Here is a 26132-nt window from a genome sequence, read left to right as displayed (position 1 = left end):
GCTGCGGGGCGGCTTTGACAGTGGCCCACATTCTGTTGGCCTGCCCCCTTTTAGCTGTGGTCAGGCAGACATTTGCGCTGCCTGATACGCTCCCTGCCCTTTTAACAGACGACTCCACTATGGGTGACTTAGTTTTACGTTTTATTCGGGCAGGGGGATTTTATCATTTAATCTGAGTGTTTCTGTTTTATTTTATTGTTTTGTGTCGACTCTGGCCTTTGGCCTATGATTTTACACTGATTTTTTAATGTGTTTCTAAGTGGTTGGCTTTTCCTTTTTTATTTGTATGGTCGGCCAACCACCGTTTCTCTCTATGTGGTTTTCGTTCGTTTCGTTTTGTCTCGTCTTTGTCTCAGTCTCTCCTGTTCTGTATCGTCTGTGATCTCTTCTGTTCCTCGTTTTTGTTCTCTGTGGGTGTTCTATGTCTTTGGAAACAGGGACCGATGACCATGGCAGTCTGGTCCCTTTAATCCCCCAAACCAACCAACCAATACCATGGAATGCTATTCCACAATTCTCTGGGAACTCTCAAATCATGCCCCCTCTGTTCAACGACAGGTTGAAATTCAGTGTATTAAGGCGAAAATCATTTCTCTTATGCGTCACCACCTTGAAGGCACAATAGTACGCACAAGATGTCACGATTGTGTACTAGGAGAGCTCCTGTCAATGCATCATATTATCCGAGAGAAGCAGCGGTGTCAGAGAAAGCTGGTCAACGCCCTCGACATGCCAGATGGTCGTCGATTGACATCCCAGAATGACATCGTAAAAGCCTTTGTGGGTCACTACAACCAGTTCTATGCAACATAGGACCAGAACATAGTGGTAATGACTGATGTCCTCCATTCCTTGACAGGTACCCTGGATGAGGCTGCTGCAGAGATTTTCACAGCAACAATTACGTCTGATGACGTCGCCAATGCTCTTCATAAGGGTGCGGTGAAAAAAGCCCCAGGTCCAGGTGGGTTCCCGCTGGAGTTTTAGCACACATTCCACGACATCATGGACTCACGCTGGACTGCGATATATGAAGAACTGATGAACCCTGACCTTCCCCTCCCACCCGAATTCGTAGAAGGCTTACTTATCTCGGTCCCCAAGCCATCGGGAGGAGGGGAAGTTGGGCATCATTGGCCGTTGACCACGTTCAATTGTGATTTCAAGACTTTTACCCGAATTCTTACCGCTCGCCTTTGGTATGTCATTCCTCAAATCATCTATCTGGATCAAACGCGCTCTGGTGGTGACAGTAACATTCAGATGGCACTCAGCAATTACCGTGACATCATAGCCCTGGGCAAGACCTGTCGTTGTTATGGTGCCTTAGTGGCAGTGGACTTCGACCACACCTTTGATAGAATGAGTCATACCTTTCTAGAAAACGTACTCAGACGGATGTCGTTTCCAAACAGGTTTGTACACACCGCCTTGCGGCTCCTCCGAGGTGCCACATCGCGAGTGCTGGTCAATGACCGTGTGGTGGGTCCCATTAATGTCATGCGATTGGTCCGTCAAGGATGTCCGCTGTGCCATCGCCCTTGAGCCACTGTTACACAGTCTGAGGAGCTGGCTCACAGGGACAACACTAAGGGGGAATGCTTTCATCTGCCGCGCCTATGCAAATGACGTGGTGTTCTTGGTTCTATCGGAGGATGAAGTGAGAGAGGCACTGGCATGGATCAACCAGTACGGGACTGCTGCTGACGAAATCTAGTGCTATGTCCATCGGTAGAGGTCTTCCAGCAGAGAGTGTGGCTCCATTGCCATTAGTGGACAAGCTCAAATGTTTGGGGATCATCTTCAGGCGTAATATAAACGCCTGGTTCAAGCTATCTGGCGAACGTTCGTGACAACCTCCTCAGAGCATTGGGCATGTTACAAATGGTGGATTTTGTTAACACTCTTCTAGTCTAGCGACTGCCTCATTTACCACAAATTTTACCGATGGCAAAGGGAATGGCATACAGACTTCAGGCAGCATTCGGCTACTTTGTAAGCACGGGTCTTATCCTCAAAGTCCGCTACCTTGTCAACGTCCAAGCGAGAGCAGCTGTTCTTTATGTAAGTATGATGGTTAAGTCGTGGACGCGCCGCCGAACCGGGTTATCGGGAAGTCTGATTGACAAACGGCTCTCTCTCCCGAGTGGCACCTGTTGCAGTAGCCCATACTTCTTCCTCGCTCTCACATGTCAGAAACTTTTTCATTGAATACAGTTACCTCCATGCCCCCCCCCTGCGGGTTCGGGGGTTAGAATAGGCCCGCGGTATTCCTGCCTGTCGTAAGAGGCGACTAAAAGGAGTCTCAAACGTTTCGGCCTTATGTGATGGTCCCCTCTCGGGTTTGACCTCCATCTATCCAAATTATTCCGAAGAGCGAGCCAATTGGGGAAGGGCACCTTACATGGTGCACTGTATCCTTCGTGCAATTAGACCTATTGCCGTCTTTCTCGTCGTTGCGATGGTGTCCCGCTCGTTTTCGATCTCATGGGCGATTACCACGCTGCACTCTGCAGTGTTTCTTTTAACTGTGACGACGACCTTGGCCATTTTTGCACCTAAGATCCAGCACGGTAGCCAGTCCGTTGTGGTGGGGTCGCCATGTACCCTCTTGGTTGTAGCCCCCTGACAACACAGGGATCGCTCTACTGATGCCTGCGCCGTTCACTCCCCACGTATGCCAAGGAGTAGATGCCCATCTCCCTGGGGCATCGGGACTCCCGGCAATGGCCATCCTGCCAGGTGGCCTTTGCTGTGGCTGGGTGGCGCCCGTGGGGAGGGCCCTTGGTCGGAGTAGGTGGCATCAGGGCGGATGACCCGCAATGAAGCGTGGTACATCATCTGTCGCTGGCGGCCAGCCGCCAGCAGTCTCTAAGCGTTCGAGAGCCCATTTTAAAGGTAACGTTTATGACCCCAAATCGTTCCCCTCCCTCGCCACACCATGGGAGGAACGACAGGCATTGCGTGACACTGAGACGTATTCGCCCAGATATCTTGTCTGTACCAGAGCTGATGGGGAATCTTTTCTATCCGTGAAGCCTCAGTTCTTTGTAGAGCATTTAGAGGACAAGTTTGGGGAGGTGGAGGGCTTGTCCAAGATGCGGTCCGGATCGGTGTTGATCAAAACGGCATCCTCCGCCCAGTCGCGGGCCTTGCTCGCTTGTACTAAGCTGGGGGATGTCTCTGTCACTATCACGCCCCATAAGAGTCTGAACATGGTCCAGGGCATTATCTTTCACAGGGATCTGCTTTTACAGTCCGACGACGAGCTGCGCGCCAACTTGGAGCGCCGAGGTGTCCATTTCGTCCGGCGCGTCCACCGGGGTCCGAGGGATCGTCAAGTTGCCACCGGTGCCTTCCTCTTGGCCTTCGAGGGTGACACGTTACCTGAGAAGGTCAAGGTGATGGTGTACCGTTGTGATGTCAAGCCGTATATCCCTCCCCCGATGCGGTGCTTCAAGTGTTGGAAGTTCGGACACATGTCTTCACGCTGTGCGTCCGACCTCGTCTGTCGCGATTGCGGTCGACCTTCCCATCCTGATCATCCCTGTGCGCCGCCTCCAATCTGTGTGAACTGTGGTGCGCACCATCCGCCTTGCTCGCCAGACTGTCCGATTCTGCAGCAGGAGCGGAAGATCATGGAAATAAAGACTCTCGACCGCCTGACGTACACTGAGGCGAGGCGGAAATATGATCGGCTTCATCCGGTGCGCATGACAACTTCTTATGCCGCAACTGTCACTCCTTCTAAAATTCCCTCCGCTCAATCCAGCTCTCAGAGTCGAAGTCTCACACCTGCCCCCCCCCCCCCCCCCCCCCTGCGGGTTCGGGGTTAAGAATAGGCCCGCGGTATTCCTGCCTGTCGTAAGAGGCGACTAAAAGGAGTCTCAAACGTTTTGGCCTTAATGTGATGGTCCCCGTTCGGGTTTGACCTCCATTTTTCCAAATTCCACAGAAGTACGAGCCTTTTGGGGAAGGACACCTTACGTGGTGCACCATCAGTCCTCTGTGCCCTACGACCTTGGCACTCTTGATCGTCCTGGCGACGTGCATGCACCCTCCATCCCTCATTTTGGGCATAGACACCTGATGTATTGTGTACGTACCGCCCTTAGTGCGTCACCACCTGCACGCACGATCACTATGGACTACCCATGGCACCCGACATCCAGCACGGTAGCCAGCCCGTTGTGGTGGGGTCGTCATGTACCCTCTAGGTTGTAGCCCCCTGACAACACAGGGATCGTACTGCCGATGCCTGAGCTGACTCCTCCCCACGTAAGCCAAGGAGTAGATGCTCGTCTCTCAGGGGCATCGGGACTCCCGGCAACGGCCATCCTGCCAGGTGGCCTTTGCTGTGGCTGGGTGGCGCCCGTGGGGAGAGCCCCTGGTCGGAGTGGGTGGCATCGGGGCGGATGCCCCGCAATGAAGCGGGTGAAATCTCAATCTGGTGGTCGCCCGACCGCCAATGTCTCTAAGCGTGGTAAGGTGGAATTTAACGCTGTGACATATAACCCGAAGTCGTTCCCTTCCCTAGCCACACCATGGGAGGAACGTAGGGCTGCAGACAGACAGGAGCCGTATTCGCCACGATACCTTGTATGCAGCAGAACTGATGGGGATTCGTTTTTGGGGACTAAGCCTCTTTTCTTCGTGCACAATCTCGAAGATAAGTTTGGGGAAGTGGCGTCTCTTTCCAAAATGAGGAGCGGGGCCATTTTGATACAAGCAGCTTCATCTGCGCAGTCCCAGGCATTACTCGCCTGTGAGAAGCTTGGTGACATCCCCGTTACTGTCACTCCCCATAAGTCGTTAAATTTGGTCCAGGGGATTATTTTTCATAAAGATCTTCTGCTACAGTCTGATGACGAGCTACGTGAGAACCTGGCACGACGAGGTGTACACTTTGTCCGTCGTGTCTTTAGGGGGCCAAAGGATAATAGGGTCGCTACCGGTGCTTTCATCCTGGCCTTTGAGGGCGACTGCTTGCCTGAGAAAGTCAAGGTCATGATATACCGGTGCGATGTCAAGCCCTATGTCCCGCCCCCTATGCGATGCTTCCAGTGCTGGAAATTCGGACACATGTCCTCCAGGTGCACTTCCAGCCCCACGTGTCGTGATTGTGGACGACCTCCACATCCTAATGCTCCATGTGCTCCGCCTCCCACCTGCGTTAACTGTGGGGAGCATCATTCTCCCTGCTCACCAGACTGTGCCGTCTATCAACGAGAGCGGAAGATACAAGAAATTAAGACCTTGGACCGTTTAAGTTACCAAGAGGCGAAGAAGAAATTAGAACGACTCAGCCCCACACCTATGTTGCGGAGTTATGCTACTGTCACACTGCCGCCACCAGCTCCTGCACAGACTCCCTTCTCTGTTGGCCCACAGAGAAATCAGGTAACGTCTGCCCCACCGCTGGGACAGGCCGCTCTCTCTTCCACTGCTCCCAAAACACCGAGTTTGGGAGCAGTGCGCCCCAAGCAACCGGGGACGTTGGTCCCCACCTCTCAGCCGGAGCGGCGACAGCCCTCTCCGGCTCCTCAGCCGGGGAAGCGACAGCTCCTTCCGGCTGCTCAGCCGGGGACGCAACAGCCTCCTCCGGCCTCACTTGTTCGGAAGGGATCCCTTGGGGGCGTCCCTTCCAAGGACTTCCCCAGTGTCTCACAAGACACTAGCCAGTGGCTGAAGAAGCCACCAGCTGCTGGTCGAAGGGCTTCACGCTCTTCCTCTGTTCCTGATAATGCGTCAGGAAAGCCCTCCCAGCATGACGACCCTCCTCCCAAAGACAAGAGAGAGAAGAGGAAGCTCTCCAAGAAGGATAAGGACCCAGTGGTTCCCGCACCGATGCTCCCTGTCAGCTCAGCCTCTGAGGACGAGGTCGAGCTCTTTGCGTCCCCTGATGACCTGGATCTCGCCGTCTCCTCAGAAACGATGGCCGTAGTGACGTCCGTCGCTCAGTCGGTGGCAGCATGTGACCCTGCCAAGTAATTTGCCTTTTCTGTGCCTGAATGCCCCTACCGGACACGCTTTGTACAATCCTCCAGTGGAATTGTGGCGGTTATTTTAGCCATCTCCCTGAGCTACGGCAGCTTCTAAGCCTGACACCTGCTTTCTGCATTGCCCTACAGGAAACCTGGTTCCCGGCAATGCGGACCCCTGTCCTTCGTGGATACAGGGGTTATTACTGCAACCGTAGCACTTACAATTGTGTGTCAGGTGGAGCCTGCGTGTATGTCCTTACCTCTGTATATAGTGCTCCTGTGCCCCTTCAAACATCATTGGAAGCTGTGGCTGTACGTGTAAGGACTACCCAGGACATAACCGTCTGCAGTGTCTATCTCCCTCCAGGTGGTACAGTCTCCCTGACCGACTTGGCTGCACTTGTCGCCCAACTCCCCACGCCTTTTCTTCTCCTGGGGGATTTTAACGCCCACAATCCCCTGTGGGGTGGAAGGAAGGTTACTGGCCGTGGCAGGGAGGTCGAGAATCTCATCTCCCAACTCGACCTCTGCCTCTTAAACACTGGCGCCGCCACACATTTCAGTGTGGCGCATGGCACGTTCTCGGCCATAGATCTGTCGTTGTGCAGCCCAGGGCTTGTACCATCGGTCCACTGGCGAGTCCACGAGGACTTGTGTGGTAGTGACCATTTTCCGATCTTCCTTTCACTACCACAGCGTCACTCCTTTGCGCGCTCGCCTAGATGGGCATTTAGCAAGGCAAACTGGGACACGTTCTGCTCTGCTGCCACTGTTGACTCTCTCCCCCATGGTACCATCGATGTGGCGGTTGAGACACTGACTGCAGCGATTGTTTCCGCTGCGGAACGTACCATTCCTTGTTCGTTCGGGTGCCCCCGGCGAAAGTCGGTGCCTTGGTGGTCTCCAGAGGTCGCTGCCGCCATTAAAGAACGTCGGCGGGCTCTTCAGCGACATAAGCGGCACCCGTCTTTGGCGAACCTCCTTTTATTCAAACGTCTCCGTGCTCAGGTACGGAGGCTTATCAAACGGCGGAAACAGGAGTGTTGGGAGAGGTACGTTTCCAAGATTGGTTCCCGTACTTCCCCCTCCCAGGTGTGGCTGAAGATTCGGCGCATCTTTGGATTGCAGCACTCTACAGGTGTCCCAGGGCTTACCATCAACGGGGCAGTATCCACCGATGCCGATGCAATCGCCGAGCATTTCGCTCAGCACTATGTTCGGGCCTCTGCGTCGGGGAATTACCCGCCTGCATTTCGCGCGCTCAAACGCCGGGAGGAAGGCAAACGGCTTTCTTTCGCTTCTCGCCACCCTGAGGCGTATAACGCCCCATTTAGTTTGTGGGAACTCCAGAGCGCCCTGGCACAGTGCCCCGATACAGCCTCTGGGCCAGATGGCGTCCACAATCAGATGCTAAAACACCTGTCCCCGGACTGTCAGCGATGTGTTCTTGCCATCTTCAACCGCCTATGGGGTGATGGTGTCTTTCCGTCGCAGTGGCGAGAAAGTACCATCATTCCGGTGCTGAAGCCTGGTAAGGACCCGCTTACTGTGGATAGTTATCGGCCCATTAGCTTAACCAATACTCTGTGCAAGCTGATGGAACGCATGGTGAGTCGACGGCTGTGTTGGCTGCTCGAGTCTCGGGGTCTCCTGGCTCCATGCCAGAGCGGCTTCCGTCAGGGCCGTTCCACCGCCGATACTTTGGTCCTCCTTGAGTCTGCAATCCGCACTGCTTTTTCCAGGCGCCAACACCTCGTCTCCGTCTTTTTCGACCTCTCCAGAGCATATGACACGACGTGGCGGCACCATATTCTCGCCACGTTGCACGGGTGGGGTCTCCGGGGCTCTCTCCCCATTTTTATTCGGAATTTTTTATCTGTTCGGACATTCCGCGTTTTAATTGGCACATCCCATAGTTCACTTCATATCCAGGAGAACGGCGTTCCACAGGGCTCTGTATTGAGCGTGCCCCTTTTCCTTGTGGCCATTAATGGCCTTGCAGCAGCAGTAGGGTCGTCTGTCTCGCCCACGTTATATGCTGACGATTTCTGCATCTTTTTCAGCTCCTCCACCGTTGGCGTTGCAGAACGTCGGTTGCAGGGAGCCATACGCAAGGCGCAGGCGTGGGCCCTAGCCCATGGGTTTCAGTTTTCTCCTGCAAAGACTTGTGTTATGCACTTTTGTCGGCGTCGCACTGTCCATCCCCACCCTGAGCTTTATCTTCAGGATGCTAAGCTCAGGGTTGTTGACACCTACCGTTTTCTGGGATTGCTGTTCGATGCCCGGCTTACTTGGCTTCCACATATTCGTGAGCTCAAGCGTCAGTGCTGGCAGCATCTCAATGCCCTCCGCTGCCTCAGCAACACAACTTGGGGTGCAGACCGTAACACGCTGCTGCAGCTCTACAAAGCCCTTGTGCTGTCCCGACTGGATTATGGGAGTGTGGCGTATGGCTCAGCGTCGCACTCAGCGTTGCAACTGCTGGACCCCATTCACCACTGTGGGGTTCGACAGGCGACAGGAGCATTCCGCACCAGTCCTGTTAATAGCCTACTTGCTGAGGCTGGGGTTCCTCCGCTCTACATTCGGCGTCAACAACTCTTAGCCAACTATGCTGCCCACGTCCGTTGTTCTCCCCGTCACCCTAACTACCGTCTCCTTTTCACCGATGCGGCAGTCCATCTTCCACGCCGGCGGCCGCAATCAGGCCATGCAATTGGGATCCGTGTTCAGTCCCTGCTTAGTGAACTCGAGTCTTTGCCTCTTCCATCTGCTTTTCAGGTCCGCCCACATACACCACCTTGGTGTATCCGTCGGCCGCAGCTTCAGCTGGACCTCTCCCAATGGCAAAAGGATTCAGTTCCTCCTGCAGTCTTGCGCCGCCAATTTCTTGCTCTCCTCGACGAATCCCGTGACTCGGAGGTTATCTATACCGATGGCTCGATGGTTGATGGCCGTGTGGGGTACGCTTATGTTCATGCGGACTATGTCGACCAGCGCTCCTTGCCGGACGGCTGCAGTGTTTACACTGCAGAGCTAACAGCTATTTTTCGTGCCCTTGAGCGTGTTAGTACCAGCACTGGCGAGTCTTTTGTCATTTGCAGTGACTCTCTCAGTAGTCTCCAGGCTCTTGACCAGTGCTACCCACGCCATCCCATTGTTGTTGCCATCCAGGAGTCCGTTCATGCTCTTGCACAACGTGGCCGTTCAGTGGTGTTCATATGGACCCCGGGACACGTTGGGATAGCGGGCAACGAACACGCCGACAAGTTAGCTAAAGAAGCCACCCGCAAACTGCCGTTGGAGATCGGCCTCCCGGCAACTGATCTCCGATCGGTGTTACGCCGTCGGGTCTTTGGGATGTGGGCCGACGAATGGCGCACCCTGTCTGTACCCAACAAGCTGCGGCGTGTAAAGGAGGCCACGACTGTGTGGGGTTCCTCCATGCGGGCCTCTCGGAGGGACTCTGTGGTTCTCTGTAGGCTCCGCATTGGTCACTCTTGGCTGACGCATGGTCATCTGCTGCGTCGAGAGGACCCCCCTCATTGTCGCTGTGGTGCACTTATGACGGTGGCCCATATATTGTTGGACTGTCCTCTTTTAACCGCCCTCAGGCGAACTTTTAATCTCCAGGGTGCTTTATCATCTCTCTTAGGTGACAATGTCTCTATGGCCGATCGGGTTTTAAGTTTTCTTCGCGCAAGCGGCTTTTATAGGTCCATTTAAATTTTTTTTTTTTTTTTTTTAACATCACCCTCTTTTGAGCTCTCTCTTTTACTTAGTTTTGTGTTGTGATTCGACTCCGCCCTAAACTTTTAGGCTGGAGGTTTTAACGTGTTGGAGAGTGGCTGGCTCATCCTATTATTTTCGTGATCAGCCAGCCACAGTTCTCTGCTGTGCAGTTTTAATTCCTTCTGCCTTTGTTCTCTATGTTGTTTTTGTTGCTGTGCTCTGTTTTCCATGTTGTCTTACAATGGACCATGGGGCTTTTCTTCCCCTGGAGTTTTTCTTTTAGTGCTTCGCTTGACTGGTGGATAGTTCCCCTGTGCTCTGTGTTTTTATGACCTTTGTAGTTTGGTCCCTTTCATCTTTAACCCAACCAACCACCACCTGCCCCCTTGATGGTGGGAGGCACTAAACCTCCTGTTGCTCCTGCTCCATCTACTTCAGGAGCAACACCCCCCCAACCATCAGGGACATCAGTCCCCCCTTCCAAGCCGGAGAAGCGTAAGACTTCTTCGGCTACTCTCGTAAGGAAGGGGTCCCTTGGGGACCTCCCTTCCCAAGTTCCGTCCGGTACACAGGCCGACAGCCGCAAGTGGCTTAAACAACCGCCGGTCCCTGGTCGTAGGGACACACGGTCGTCGTCTGTCCCTGACACCGACCCAGTTGCGCCCTCCCAGCCTGCGCCACCAAAGGCACAGCGCGAGAAGCAGCACAAGAAGAAACTCCCCAAGGCTACCGACATTGCGGTGGCACCCATTCCACCGCTTCCTACAAGCTCTGCGTCTGAGGATGAGGTGGAGATCCTGGCGTCCGCTGAGGACCTGGATCTCGCCAGTCCCTCGGATGCAGTACATGGCTGTTGTCCAGGTGGTGACTCCATAGCAGCAGGGGCCCCGGAGGCGTAATCTGCCTCCCCAGTCCCTTCACGCCTTTCCCATCCATGGCTAATAACATCCTCCAGTGGAACTGCAGCGGTTTCTTCCGCTATCTAGCTGAGCTCCGCCACCTTATCAGCCGTCATCCTTTCCTTTGCATTGCTCTGCAGGAAACTTGGTTTCCAGCAATGCGAACCCCCGCCCTCCGTGGCTATCGGGGTTATTTTAAGAACCGGGCAGCTTATGCAAGGGTGTCTGGTGGCGTCTGCATATATGTCCTGAACTCTCTTCACAGCGAGTTTGTGCCTCTACAAACAGCTTTAGAGGCTGTCGCTGTTCGGGTGTGGACGCCCCAGGCCATTACCGTCTGCAGTATTTACCTTCCACCTGATGGTACTGTCGCGCAGCATGTCCTGGCTGCTCTGATAGCACAACTGCCGCCACCTTTTTTGCTGCTGGGCGATTTCAATGCCCACAACCCTCTATGGGGTGGGACTGTCTCCGACGATCGTGGTCGGGCCGTGGAGCATGTGTTGGCTCAGCTCGACCTTAGCCTCTTGAACACCGGTGCTCCCACGCATTTCAGTGTGGCCCATGGCTCGTTCTCGGCCATCGATCTCTCTATTTGCAGCCCTGGACTTGTCCCATCGCTCCACTGGAGGGTGCATCCGGACCTGTGTGGTAGTGACCATTTTCCCATCTATTTGTCGCTGCCACAGTGTCATTCTTCTGGGCGCTTGCCCCGCTGGGCTCTCCACAGGGCTGACTGGCCAGCTTTTACTTCCGCTGTAACCATTGCGTCTCCCCCACAGGGTGACATTGACGAGGTGGTCCGTGTTTTAACCACGTCCATCATTTCAGCGGCCGAGGCTACCATCCCCCGTTCCTCTGGCCTCCCTCGGCGGAAGGCTGTCCCCTGGTGGTCGCCGGAGATTGCTGAGGCTATTCGCGACCGTAGGCGGGCTCTCCAGCGTCATAGGCGGCACCCGTCTCTGGAGACCCTCATCGCCTTTAAGAGGCTCCGTGCCTTCGCCCGTCGACTTATTGCACGGCGTAAGCAGGAGTGCTGGGAGAGGTACGTCTCCTCCCTGGGCTCCCGTGTCTCGTCCTCGCACGTGTGGTCCCGGATCCGGCGGATTTATGGCTCCCAGACCCCTGTGGGTGTCCCTGGGCTCTCCTTGGACGGCGCTGTCTGCACGGACGCTGCCGCCATTGCTGAACGGCTAGCCGCGCACTTTGCTCAGAGCTCTGCGACTGCTTCCTATCCCCCCGCCTTTCGCTCTCTAAAGGAGCGAGCCGAGCGGACGCCGTTCTCATTCCACACGCGTCATTATGAAACTTACAATGCTCCTTTCAGCGAGAGGGAACTCCTCGCTGCCCTCGCCGATTGCCCTGATACTGCACCAGGACCGGATTGCATCCACGCGCAGATGCTGAAGCATCTCTCCAGGGCCTGCCAGAGACACATCCTCACCATCTTTAACCGCATTTGGAGCGAGGGCGTGTTCCCGTCGCAATGGCGAGAGGGTCTTATTGTCCCCATCGTGAAGCCCGGTGCGGACCCACTGGTGGTGGACAGCTATCGTCCCATTACCCTCACCAACGTTTTGTGCAAATTGCTCGAACGTATGGTGGGGCGGCGTTTGTGTTGGGTCCTTGAGTCGCGCGGTCTCCTCGCTCCATCTCAGGGTGGCTTCCGTCGGGGCCGGTCTGCAGTGGACAATTTGGTGCGGCTGGAATCTGCTGTCCGTACGGCTTTTGCCCGACGTCAGCACCTTGTTGCTGTATTTTTCGATCTGCGGAAGGCGTATGACACCACATGGAGGCATCACATCCTCGCCACGTTGCATGGGTGGGGTCTTCGTGGTCGGCTCCCGGCTTTTTTCTTCAAAGCATTTTATTGCGCCGCTCTTTCCGGGTGCAAGTCGGTGCCACCTCTAGTTCCTCTTATATACAGGAAAATGGGGTCCCGCAGGGCTCGGTGTTGAGCGTCTCGTTATTTCTAGTGGCCATTAATGGTCTGGCTGCAGCAGTGGGGTCGTCGGTGTCTCCTTCTTTGTATGCCGACGACTTCTGCATCTCATTTAGCTCCACGACTACGGGAGTCGCCGAACGCAGGTTGCAAGTCGCCGTTCGCAAGGCAGCATCATGGGCTCTGGCTCATGGTTTTCAGTTCTCTGCTGCCAAGACTCGGGTTATGCACTTCTGCAGGCGTCGGACGGTCCACCCTCATCCTGAACTTTACCTCGACGGCCACCTGCTTGACGTGGTGGACACTTGCCGCTTCTTGGGACTCGTGTTTGATGCCCGGCTCACATGGGTTCCTCATGTTACTCAGCTGAAGCAAAAATGCTGGCGGCACCTCAACGCCCTCCGCTGCCTTAGCCACACGTCTTGGGGTGCGGATCGCTACACGCTGCTGCGATTGTACAGAGCCCTTGTGCAGTCGCGGCTTGATTATGGGAGCCTGGCCTATGGGTCTGCATCACCCTCAGTGTTGAAGTTGTTAGACCCCATACACCACTGTGGGGTCCGGCTTGCAACTGGCGCTTTTCGTACGAGCCCCGTGGATAGTCTACTGGTGGAGGCCGGGGTTCCCCCGCTGCGGTTTCGCCGCCATCGACTGCTCGCCGACTATGCTGTCCACGTGCATTGCTCGCCAGGCCATCCCAATCGTCGCCTGCTTTTCCCTGCCATGGTCCTCCATCTGCCCGAACGGCGACCTAGGTCTGGGCTTTCTGTAGCTGTCCGTGTCCAGTCCCTGCTGTCAGAACTGGGGTCATTCCCTCTTCTGCCTCCCTTCCGGGTCCGTACACCTACGCCTCCCTGGTGTTTGTCCCGGCCATCTGTCCGTCTGGATTTGGCACAGGGCCCTAAGGACTCGGTTCCGCCTGTGGCCCTCCGTCGCCGTTTTCTTGCGCTCCTCGAATCATTTCCGGGCTGTGAGCCTGTCTACACTGATGGTTCCCTGGTTGATGGTCGCACTGCCTACGCTTTTGCTCACGCTGCCCATGTTGAGCAACGCTCCTTGCCGGCTGGCTGCAGTATTTTTACTGCAGAGCTGGTGGCCATCTTGCGAGCTCTTGAGCATATGCGTTCCTGCTCAGATGCGTCCGTCGTCATCTGCAGTGACTCCCTGAGCAGCCTTCAGGCCATCGACCGCTGCTATCCCTCCTCTCCTCTGGTGTCCTCCATTCAGGAGGCTGTTTCCGCCATTGCCCGTTCTGGTCGTTCGGTGGTCTTGGTTTGGACGCCCAGTCATGTTGGCATCCCAGGGAACGAACGTGTAGACAGGCTGGCCAAAGGGGCGATAGCCGCCCCAGCTTTGGAGATCGGCCTTACGGCTCGCGACCAGCAGCTGGTGTTGCGCCGTAAGGTACTTGGGATGTGGGCTGCTGAGTGGCGTGGCATGACAGCCCCGAATAAACTGCGGGCTGTCAAGGGGACGACCGATGTGTGGCGTTCCTCCCTGCGGGCTTCTCGCAGGGACTCGGTAGTCCTGTGTAGGCTGCGCATCGGCCATACCTACCTGACGCACGGCCATCTGTTGCGTCAGGAGGATCCCCCCTTGTGTCAGTGTGGGTCCCGGCTGACGGTCGGCCACATTTTGCTGGAGTGTCCTCGACTGCGCCCACTCCGGCAATCTTTTAATCTTCCGGGCACTTTGGCTTTGGTTTTATCCGACGATGCCTCCATGGCTGATACCGTTTTAAATTTTATCCGTGGTAGTCCGTTTTATGGTTCGATTTAGGGAGGTCCTGCGCCTTTCCCTTTCTGTGTCTATTGTCCTTGTGTCTGTTGCTGTTCTGGTGTGCTGTGAGATGGTTGACTCTTTCCCATTTTTGATCTCTTGGTCAGTCAACCAGTCTCTGGCCTTCTTCCTTTCTTCTGTTTCTTTCTGTCTGGTGTTCCTCTGTCCTGTTCTTGTCTGTAGTGTTTGTTGCTGAATTTGTGTGCTTTTAGCACCTGGGGGGACGTCTCCTCCCCCTTTGGTTTTTATCTGCTCCGTAGATTTTTGGCTCGCCTGATTTTGGAATGGGGGACTGATGACCTTCGCTGTTTAGTCCCCCTTAAACATCCAACAACCACCACCACCACATTCATAAGGCGTATGACACTACTTGGCGCCGCCATATCCTCAATCAACTCCATGAGTGGGGCTTTCGTGGCCGTCTCCCCATCTTCATACGGTCCTTTCTTTCCCACCGCCTCTTTCGCTGTAGGGTTGGTAATGTGCTATCTGATTTGTATGTGCAGGAGAATGGTGTTCCTCAGGGAAGCGTTTTAAGTGTCACCCTCTTTGCCGTCGCCATTAACAGTATCACGTCCACTATCCGGAGTCCTGCCCAATGCTCCTTGTTTGTGGACGATTTTGCTGTTTTCTGTACTCCCTCCAGTCTTGTCACTGCTCGTCGGCAGTTGCAGCTTACGATACAGCGATTAGAGGCATGGACTGTGAAGACGGGTTTTACCTTTTCTGCCGACAAATGTGTGTGTGTTCATTTTAATCGTTCTCGACGTCTTTTTACCTCCCCTGAATTGCGTCTGAGGGACACCATTCTTCCTTTTAGCGACACTGTGCGGTTCCTGGGCCTCACTTTTGATTCCAAACTGTCGTGGTTGCCTCACCTTAAAGACCTGAAGGTGCGGGCCCTGAAGGCACTGAATATTTTGAAGTGTCTGAGCCATCGGTCCTGGGGAGCAGATCGGGCACGTCTGCTGCAGTTTTATAGGGCTTTCGTCCGATCGCGTCTTGACTATGGTTGCACCGTGTATGGGTCAGCAAGGCCTTCGTATCTGAAGATTCTTGACGCAGTACACCATGAGGGTATCAGGCTGGCCACTGGTGCCTTCCGTACCAGTCCCATCCCCAGCCTGTGTGCTGAGGCAGGGGAACCGCCGCTCGCCATCCGGCGGCAACTCCTCATGGTGCGTCGGGTGTGTCACTTCCTTGCCTGTCCTACATCCCCTGCGTACCCTACCGTTGCCCGACCGCCTATGGAACGTCTCTTTTCCAGTCGTCCCAGGGCAACGAGACCATTTGGGATTCGTGCCAAGCATTTGCTTGAGTCCCTTGGTGTGGAGCGTGTGGCCCCCCAACGACAAGGTTTTACTCGCCTGCCTCCCTGGTTGCTCCAGAGGCCCAGCGTCCTTTTAGACTTGTCGGAGTACCGGAGGAGCTGCACTCCTGCGTTTGTTTTTACCGCCTTATTTTATGATATTTTAAACCAGCATCCCGACCATGTACCAGTATTTACAGATGGCTCTAAACAGGGGGACTCTGTTGGTTGTGCTGTTGTTTTCCCCGATCGAGTCGTCAAGTTACGGCTTCCTGCGGCGTTTACCATCTTTGATGCCGAATTGTTTGCGATCTTGCAGGCATTGGAGCAGATGAGATGTGTTCCCAGTCGTAAGTTCCTCATCTGTTCTGACTCCCTGAGTGCCCTTCAGACCATGCAACACTTGTACCCAGCGGATACGGTCGTCCAGAACATCCATGATGCCCTACTCCACCTTCAGCGGCAGGGGAAGGAGGTTTCCTTCTGCTGGGTGCCGGGGCACGTGGGTATTAGGGGAAACGAGCTGGCAGATGTGGCTGCCAAAGATGCATGTTCCCTCCCTCACGTTGTTGACTGTGCCGTCCCTCTCCATGCTGTTACCTCCCTCCTGCGTTTTCGCGTTATGCGTCAGTGGGAAGAGGAGTGGCTGGCAGTCGGTGAAAATAAGCTGCGTCTGGTCAAGGCCACCACGCGGCCATGGCGTACGTCCTACCAGTCATGCAGGCGGGATGAAGTTCTCCTCACTCGCCTCCGCATCGGGCACAGTCCCTTCACACATGGTTTTTTACTCCGGCGTGAGGATCCCCCAATCTGCAGTGCTTGTGGCGTCCAGATTACTGTCCGCCACATTTTACTTGACTGTCTTTTATTCTCTGACCAGAGGGCTGTGGTTTCTTTGCCACCGGATTTGCCCTCTATTTTGAAAGATGACGCAACGTCTGTGTTTAAGGTTTTACGGTTTTGTGTCCTGTCCAATTTGTTGCCACGGCTTTTAGGGAGAGGTTTTTAATGTGCTGCTGGATGACTGGCTCACCCAGATTTTAGGTAAGAGGTCCGCCAGTCACGAATACCTCCTTGTTTCCCTTCAGTTTCTGTCCTCCCTTCCTTGTGTTTCCTTTCCTTTTTTAGTGCACACCTTCTCCTCTTGTTTTGCCTCTGTACGTGAGGATTTGGAACTGCGTCAGGTCTGTGTCTTTTCGCTGTTCCCCTTGTTCGCTGTTCGTCTTAGTCCCTTCACTGCATGTGTTCCTGTTTTTATACGTTTGGGCGCTGATGACCTCGCTGTTTAGCGCCCGTAAACCTCAAACACACACACACACACACAATTTGGTGCGGCTGGAATCTGCTGTCCGTACGGCTTTTGCCCGACGTCAGCACCTTGTTGCTGTATTTTTCGATCTGCGGAAGGCGTATGACACCACATGGAGGCATCACATCCTCGCCACGTTGCATGGGTGGGGTCTTCGTGGTCGGCTCCCGGCTTTTCTTCAAAGCTTTTTATTGCGCCGCTCTTTCCGGGTGCAAGTCGGTGCCACCTCTAGTTCCTCTTATATACAGGAAAATGGGGTCCCGCAGGGCTCGGTGTTGAGCGTCTCGTTATTTCTAGTGGCCATTAATGGTCTGGCTGCAGCAGTGGGGTCGTCGGTGTCTCCTTCTTTGTATGCCGACGACTTCTGCATCTCATTTAGCTCCACGACTACGGGAGTCGCCGAACGCAGGTTGCAAGTCGCCGTTCGCAAGGCAGCATCATGGGCTCTGGCTCATGGTTTTCAGTTCTCTGCTGCCAAGACTCGGGTTATGCACTTCTGCAGGCGTCGGACGGTCCACCCTCATCCTGAACTTTACCTCGACGGCCACCTGCTTGACGTGGTGGACACTTGCCGCTTCTTGGGACTCGTGTTTGATGCCCGGCTCACATGGGTTCCTCATGTTATTCAGCTGAAGCAAAAATGCTGGCGGCACCTCAACGCCCTCCGCTGCCTTAGCCACACGTCTTGGGGTGCAGATCGCTGCACGCTACTGCAATTGTACAGAGCTCTTGTGCAGTCCCGGCTTGATTATGGGAGCCTGGCCTATGGGTCTGCGTCCCCCTCAGTGTTGAAGTTGTTAGACCCCATACATCACTGTGGGGTTCGGCTTGCTACTGGCGCTTTTCGCACCAGCCCCGTGGATAGTCTACTGGTGGAGGCCGGGGTTCCCCCGCTGCGGATTCGCCGCCATCGTCTGCTCGCCGACTATGCTGTCCACGTACATTGCTCGCCAGGCCATCCCAATCGTCGCCTGCTTTTCCCTGCCTTGGTCCACCACCTGCCCGAACGGCGACCTCGGTCTGGGCTTTCCGTCGCTGTCCGTGTCCAGTCCCTGCTGTCAGAACTGGGGTCATTCCCTCTTCTGCCTCCCTTCCGGGTCCGTACATCTACGCCTCCCTGGTGTTTGTCCCGGCCGTCCGTCCGTCTGGATTTGGCACAGGGACCTAAGGACTCGGTTCCGCCTGTGGCCCTCCGTCGCCGTTTTCTTGCGCTCCTCGACTCATTTCCGGGCTGTGAGCCTGTCTACACTGATGGTTCCCTGGTTGATGGTCGCACTGCCTACGCTTTTGCTCACGCTGCCCATGTTGAGCAACGCTCCTTGCCGGCTGGCTGCAGTATTTTTACTGCAGAGCTGGTGGCCATCTTGCGAGCTCTTGAGCATATGCGTTCCTGCTCAGATGCGTCCGTCATCATCTGCAGTGACTCCCTGAGCAGCCTTCAGGCCATCGACCGCTGCTATCCCTCCTCTCCTCTGGTGTCCTCCATTCGGGAGGCTGTTTCCGACATTGCCCGTTCTGGTCGTTCGGTGGTCTTGGTTTGGACGCCCGGTCATGTTGGCATCCCTGGGAACGAACGTGTAGACAGGCTGGCCAAAGGGGCGATCGACGCCCCGGCTTTGGAGATCGGCCTTACGGCTCGCGACCAGCAGCTGGTGTTGCGCCGTAAGCTGATTGGGATGTGGGTTGCTGAGTGGCGTGGCATGACAGCCCCGAATAAACTGCGGGCTGTCAAGGAGACGACCGATGTTTGGCGTTCCTCCCTGCGGGCTTCTCGCAGGGACTCGGTAGTCCTGTGTCTGCTGCGCATCGGCCGGACATACCTGACGCACGGCCATCTGTTGCGTCAGGAGGATCCCCCCTTGTGTCGGTGTGGGTCCCGGCTGACGGTCGGCCACATTTTGCTGGAGTGTCCTCGACTGCGCACACTCCGGCAATCTTTTAATCTCCCGGGCACTTTGGCTTTGGTTTTATCCGACGATGCCTCCATGGCTAATACCGTTTTAAATTTTATCCGTGGTAGTCCGTTTTATGGTTCGATTTAGGGAGGTCCTGCGCCTTTCCCTTTCTGTGTCTATTGTCCTTGTGTCTGTTGCTGTTCTGGTGTGCCGTGAGATGGTTGACTCTTTCCCATTTTTGATCTCGTGGTCAGTCAACCAGTCTCCGGCCATCTTCCTTTCTTCTGTTTCTTTCTGTCTGGTGTTCCTCTGTCCTGTTCTTGTCTGTCGTGTTTGTTGCTGAATTTGTGTGCTTTTCGCGCCTGGGGGGACGTCTCCCCCCCCTTTGGTTTTTATCTGCTTCGTCGATTTTCGGCTCGCCTGATTTTGGAATGGGGGACTGATGACCTTCGCTGTTTAGTCCCCCTTAAACATCCAACAACCACCACCACCTACCCCCTGCGGGTTCGGGGGTTAGAATAGGCCCGCGGTATTCCTGCCTGTCGTAAGAGGCGACTAAAAGGAGTCTCAAACGTTTCGGCCTTATGTGCTGGTCCCCTGTCGGGTTTGACCTCCATATCTCAAAATTTTTCCGAAGAGCGAGCCGATTGGGGAAGGGCGCCTTACTTGGTGCATTGTGTCCGTGTTGTGTTGAGAACTTTCGCCATCTTATTCGTCGTTGCATTGCAGTCTTGCCCGCTCTCCATCTCTTGGGCATCGATGCGCCCCTGCGTGCACTTTCTGCCAAGCACTGTGCAGGGCCATTTTCTGCACTGACGACGCCCATGGACCACATGTCACCTAACATCCAGCACGGTAGCCAGACCCCCTGCGGGTTCGGGGGTTAGAATAGGCCCGCGGTATTCCTGCCTGTCGTAAGAGGCGACTAAAAGGAGTCTCAAACGTTTCGGCCTTATGTGATGGTCCCCTCTCGGGTTTGACCTCCATCTATCTAAATTATTCCGAAGAGTGAGCCAATTGGGGAAGGGCACCTTACATGGTGCACTGTATCCTTCGTGCAATTAGACCTATAGCCGTCTTTCTCGTCGTTGCAATGGTGTCCCGCTCGTTTTCGATCTCTTGGGCGATTACCACCCCCCCTGCGGGTTCGGGGGTTAGAATAGGCCCGCGGTATTCCTGCCTGTCGTAAGAGGCGACTAAAAGGAGTCTCAAACGTTTCGGCCTTATGTGATGGTCCCCTCTCGGGTTTGACCTCCATCTATCTAAATTATTCCGAAGAGCGAGCCAATTGGGGAAGGGCACCTTACATGGTGCACTGTATCCTTCGTGCAATTAGACCTATAGCCGTCTTTCTCGTCGTTGCAATGGTGTCCCGCTCGTTTTCGATCTCTTGGGCGATTACCACGCTGCACTCTGCAGTGTTTCTTTTAACTGTGACGACGACCTTGGCCATTTTTGCACCTAAGATCCAGCACGGTAGCCAGTCCGTTGTGGTGGGGTCGCCATGTACCCTCTTGGTTGTAGCCCCCTGACAACACAGGGATCGCTCTACTGATGCCTGCGCCGTTCACTCCCCACGTATGCCAAGGAGTAGATGCCCATCTCCCTGGGGCATCGGGACTCCCGGCAACGGCCATCCTGCCAGGTGGCCTTTGCTGTGGCTGGGTGGCGCCCGTGGGGAGGGCCCTTGGTCGGAGTAGGTGGCATCAGGGCGGATGACCCGCAATGAAGCGTGGTACATCATCTGTCGCTGGCGGCCAGCCGTCAGCAGTCTCTAAGCGTTCGAGAGCCCATTTTAAAGGTAACGTTTATGACCCCAAATCGTTCCCCTCCCTCGCCACACCATGGGAGGAACGACAGGCATTGCGTGACACTGAGACGTATTCGCCCAGATATCTTGTCTGTACCAGAGCTGATGGGGAATCTTTTCTATCCGTGAAGCCTCAGTTCTTTGTAGAACATTTAGAGGACAAGTTCGGTGAGGTGGAGGGCTTGTCCAAGATGCGGTCTGGATCGGTGTTGATAAAAACGGCATCCTCTGCCCAGTCACGGAGGTTGCTCAATTGTGACAAGTTGGGGGATGTTTCCGTTAGCATCACGCCGCATAAGAGTCTGAACATGGTCCAGGGTATTATATTCCACCGGGATCTTCTTCTGCAGTCCGACGATGAATTACGCGCCAACCTCGAACGACGAGGTGTTCACTTCGTCCGGCGCGTCCATCGGGGTCCGAGGGATAATCAGGTCGCCACCGGTGCCTTCATCTTGGCCTTTGAGGGTATTGTCTTACCCGAAAAGGTTAAGGTGATGGTTTACCGTTGTGATGTGAAACCATATATCCCTCCTCCGATGCGGTGTTTTAAATGCTGGAAGTTCGGGCACATGTCATCGCGCTGTACTTCCAGCATGACGTGTCGGGATTGCGGGCGTCCTTCGCATCCCGATACTCCATGTGCCCCGCCTCCTATCTGTGTTAACTGCGGAGAACACCATTCCCCCTGCTCACCGGACTGTAGGATATTGCAGAAAGAACGGAAGATAATGGAATATAAGACCTTGGACCGGCTGACCTACCCCGAGGCTAGACGGAAATATGAGAGGCTCCATCCTGTGGCAATGCCGTCAACTTACGCCGCTGCTGCAACGACGGTTCTCCCGTCTTCACGAATCGGCTCTACGATCGGTCAGCATCCACCGGCCCCCTTGCTTGCGGGGGGCACTTCGCACCCTGTTGCTCCTGCTCCATCTTCTCCAGGAGCAACACCCTCCCAACCATCGGGGACATCAGTTCCCCCTTCCCAGCCGGAGAAGCGTAAGGCTTCTTCGGCTGCTCTCGCCAGGAAGGGATCCCTTGGGGCTCTCCCTTCACCAGTTCCGACCAGTGGAAAAGCGGACGCCCGCAAGTGGTTGAAACAACCGCCAGTCCCTGGTCGTCGGGCCTCGCGGTCGTCGTCTGTCCCTGAGACTGACCCGGTGAAGCCCATGCCGCCTGAACCGCCGAAGGCGCAGCGTGACAAGCAGACAAAGAAGAAAGTCCCCAAGACCAACGGTATTGCGGTGGCACCGATCCCACCGCTTCCTACAAGCTCTGCCTCTGAGGACGAGGTGGAGATTCTGGCGTCCGCTGAGGACCTCGCTCTTGCCGGTCCCTCGGACGCAATGGATGGCATTTGTACAGATGCTCCATCGGAGGCAGCAGGTGACCCAGTGGCGTAATCTGCCTTCCCAGTCTCGTCACGCCTTTCCCAGCCATGGACAACACCATCCTCCAGTGGAACTGCAGCGGTTTCTTCCACCATCTAGCCGAGCTCCGTCAACTTATCAGCCTTCACCCTTTCTTCTGCATTGCTCTCCAGGAAACTTGGTTTCCGGCGATGCGAACCCCCGCCCTCCGTGGCTATCGGGGTTATTACAAGAACCGAGCAGCTTATGAAAGGGTGTCTGGTGGCGTCTGCATTTATGTCCTTCACACTCTGCACAGCGAGTCTGTCCCTCTCCAGACGCCTTTAGAGGCTGTCGCTGTACGCATGTGGACGCCACAGGCTGTTACCGTCTGCAGTCTTTACATTCCACCGGATGGTGATGTCTCGCAGCATGTCCTGGCTGCACTGGTCGCCCAATTGCCGCCACCTTTCTTGCTATTGGGCGACTTCCACGCTCATAACCCTCTGTGGGGTGGGTCAGTGGCAACAGGTCGAGGCGCCATCATTGAGCATTTATTGTCGCAGCTCGATCTCTCGCTGTTAAATGATGGTGCCTTCACACACTTCAGTGTGGCGCATGGCACCTACTCCGCCATTGACCTTTCAATCTGTAGCCATAGCCTCTTACCGTCTGTCCAATGGAGTGTGCATGACGACCTGTGTGGTAGTGACCATTTTCCGATCTTTTTGTCACTACCACAGCGCCACTCTTCTGGGCGCCCTAGCAGATGGGCTATGAATAAGGCTGACTGGGACTTGTTCTCCTCCACTGCCGCTTTTGAGCCTCTCTCTACCGATGACATTGATGCGGTGGTTCAATCGGCCACCACCGGCATCGTTACTGCCGCCGAATGTGCCATTCCCCATTCCTGTGGGTCCCCTCGGCGGAAGGCTGTGCCTTGGTGGTCGCCTGAGATCGCTGAAGCGATTAAAGATCGCCGGCGGGCGCTCCAGCGTCACAAGCGACACCCCTCCCTCGACCACCTTCTCGCCTTCAAACGGCTGCGTGCGCGGGCCCGCCTCCTTATCCGCCAAGGCAAGAAGGAGTGCTGGGAGCGGTATGTGTCCACCATTGGCCTCCATGTCACTCCCTCGCAGGTCTGGGCCAAGATTAGACGCGTCTACGGCTTTCGGCCACCTGCCAGCGTCCCTGCGCTCTCACTGAATGGAGCAGTTTGTACTGACTCCGACGTCATTGCCAATCGGTTAGCAGAGCATTTTGCTATGAGTTCCGCTTCTGCGAATTACCCCCAGGCTTTCCGCTCCATTAAAGAGCGGATGGAAGGTCGGAGCCTTTCGTTTCGCACCAACCACCCAGAATCTTACAATGCTCCATTTAGTGAGTGGGAATTTCGCAGTGCCCTCGCTGCTTGCCCTGATACCGCTCCTGGGCCAGATGGCATCCACTGTCAGATGCTGAAACACCTTTCAGTGGACTGCCAGCGGCGCCTTCTCGATCTTTACAACCGTCTTTGGGTCGAGGGGGAGTTTCCGTCGCAATGGCGGGAAGGCATTGTCATCCCCGTTTTGAAGCCTGGAAAGAACCCTCTGGAGGTGGACAGCTACCGTCCCATTAGCCTCACCAACGTTATGTGCAAGCTTCTCGAACGGATGGTGAGCCGGCGCTTGCATTGGGTACTGGAGTCTCGTGGCCTTCTGGCTCCGTCTCAGGGTGGGTTCCGTAAAGGCCGCTCCGCCACCGACAATCTGGTGAGCCTGGAGACTGCCATCCGTACTGCCTTTGCCCGCCGTCAGCACCTGGTCGCTGTCTTTTTCGACATGCGGAAGGCGTACGATACGACATGGCGTCATCACATTCTTTCTACGCTTCATGGATGGGGTCTTCGGGGTCCTCTGCCGATTTTTATCCGCAATTTTCTGTCGTGTCGTACCTTCCGCGTGCAAGTCGCGGCCTCGTATAGTTCCTCCCACGTCCAGGAGAACGGTGTGCCACAGGGCTCTGTTTTAAGTGTCTGTCTGTTTTTAATAGCCATTAACGGGCTTGCTGCGGCCGTGGGAAATTCTGTCTCCGCTTCCCTGTATGCTGACGACTTCTGCCTTTATTACAGCTCTACTGGCATTGCAGCTGTTGAACGTCAGCTACAGGGCGCTATCCGTAAGGCGCAGATTGGGCTGTAGCGCATGGGTTTCAGTTTTCGGCAGCCAAGACCTGCGTTATGCATTTCTGCCGGCGCCGAACAGTCCATCCTGAGCCGCGGCTTTATCTTGCCGACGAACTCCTTGCTGTGGTGGAGACCCACAGGTTTTTGGGGGTGGTTTTCGATGCCCGGTTGACTAGGCTGCCTCATATCCGGCAGCTCAAACAGACGTGTTGGCGGCATCTCAATGCACTCCGGTGTTTGAGCCACACCCGCTGGGGAGCCGACCGCTCTACCCTGCTACGGCTCTACCAGGCGTTAATTCAGTCCCGTCTGGATTATGGGTGCTTGGCATATGGCTCAGCCTCCCCGTCTGCGTTGCGGGTGCTGGACCCAATTCTCCACAGCGGGATACGCCTTGCCACTGGTGCTTTCCGCACCAGCCCTGTGGACAGCTTACTCGCGGAGGCAGGTGTCCCTCCCCTGCGGTTCCGGCGCCAACGTTTGCTGGCCGCTTATGCTGCCCATGTTCTAAGCTCGCCCGGGCATCCTAACTATCGTCTCCTGTTCCCACAGTCAGTCGTCCGTCTGCCGGAACGTCGGCCCCGGTCGGGTTGTCCGATCGCCATACGCGTCAAGGAGCTTCTCTCCGGGCTTGGGCTTGTCCCTGTTCCACCTCCTTTCCGGGCACCTCTGCGTACACCCCCGTGGTGCGTTCCTCGCCCTTGCCTTCGGCTAGACTTGGCACAGGGCTCGAAGGACTCAGTCCCTCCAGAGGCCTTCCGCCGCCGCTTTTATTCCATCCTGGCCACGTATCAGGGCTCTGGCATTGTTTACACCGACGGCTCGATGGTTGCTGGTCGAGTCGGGTATGCGCTCACTCTAGGGGACCATTCCGAACAACGTTCCTTGCCGGCTGGCTGCAGCGTTTACACTGCTGAGCTGGTCGCCATCTTTCGAGCCCTAGAGTATATCCGCTCCTGCTCAGGTGAGTCCTTCGTTATCTGTAGCGATTCCCTGAGCAGTTTACGAGCACTCGACCAGTGTTTTCCTCGTTCCCGTCTGGTGATGGCTATCCATGAGTCCCTGCATACTCTTGCGCGTTGCGGCCGCTCTGCGGTCTTCGTGTGGACCCCAGGCCATGTTGGGATCCCCGGCAACGAGAATGTTGACCGGCTGGCGAAAGAGGCGACTAGTGCACCATCTCTGGACGTTGGCCTCCCGGAGACAGATTTGCGGGCGTTCCTACGCCGCAAAATTCTGGACCTTTGGGACACTGAATGGCGCGGACTGCCTTCACGCAACAAACTTCGGGCCATCAAGGGGGCTACCGGTGTGTGGCGCTCCTCCTTGCGGGTTTCTCGCAAGGAGTCTGTTGTCCTCTGCCGGCTGCGCATTGGGCACACTCGGCTTACCCACGGCCACTTATTGCGCCGTGAGGATGCGCCTCTATGTCGCTGCGGCTCCGTTTTATCCGTGGTTCATGTTTTATTGGAGTGTCCGTTTTTAGCTCCGCTCAGGCAGTCGTTCGCACTGCCTGACTCGCTCCCTGCCCTTTTAACAGATGACCCGGCTATGGCTGACTTAGTTTTACGTTTTATTCGGGCAGGGGGTTTTTATTCTTTACTCTGAGTGTTTCTGTTTTTATCTTATTGTTTTGTGTTGATTCTGGCCTTTGGCCTCCGGTTTTAAACTGATTTTTTTTAATGTGTTTCCAGTGGTTGGCTTTTCCTTTTTTATTTCTCTGGTCGGCCAACCACCGTCACACTCTGTGTGCTTTTAGTTCGTTTTGTCTTGTCTTTGTCTCAGTTTCTCTTGTCCTGTATCGTCTGTGATCTCTTTTGTTCCTCGTTTTTATTCTCTGTGGGTGTTCTTTGTCTTTGGAAAAAGGGACCGATGACCATAGCAGTCTGGTCCCTTTAATCCCCCCAAACCAACCAACCAATCCATCCCAGGGTGGCTTCCGTCGGGGCCGGTCTGC

The sequence above is a fragment of the Schistocerca piceifrons genome, chromosome 6, assembly GCF_021461385.2.
Source record: "Schistocerca piceifrons isolate TAMUIC-IGC-003096 chromosome 6, iqSchPice1.1, whole genome shotgun sequence".
NCBI lineage: Eukaryota > Metazoa > Arthropoda > Insecta > Orthoptera > Acrididae > Schistocerca > Schistocerca piceifrons.
This window is presented reverse-complemented; position numbering follows the sequence as displayed.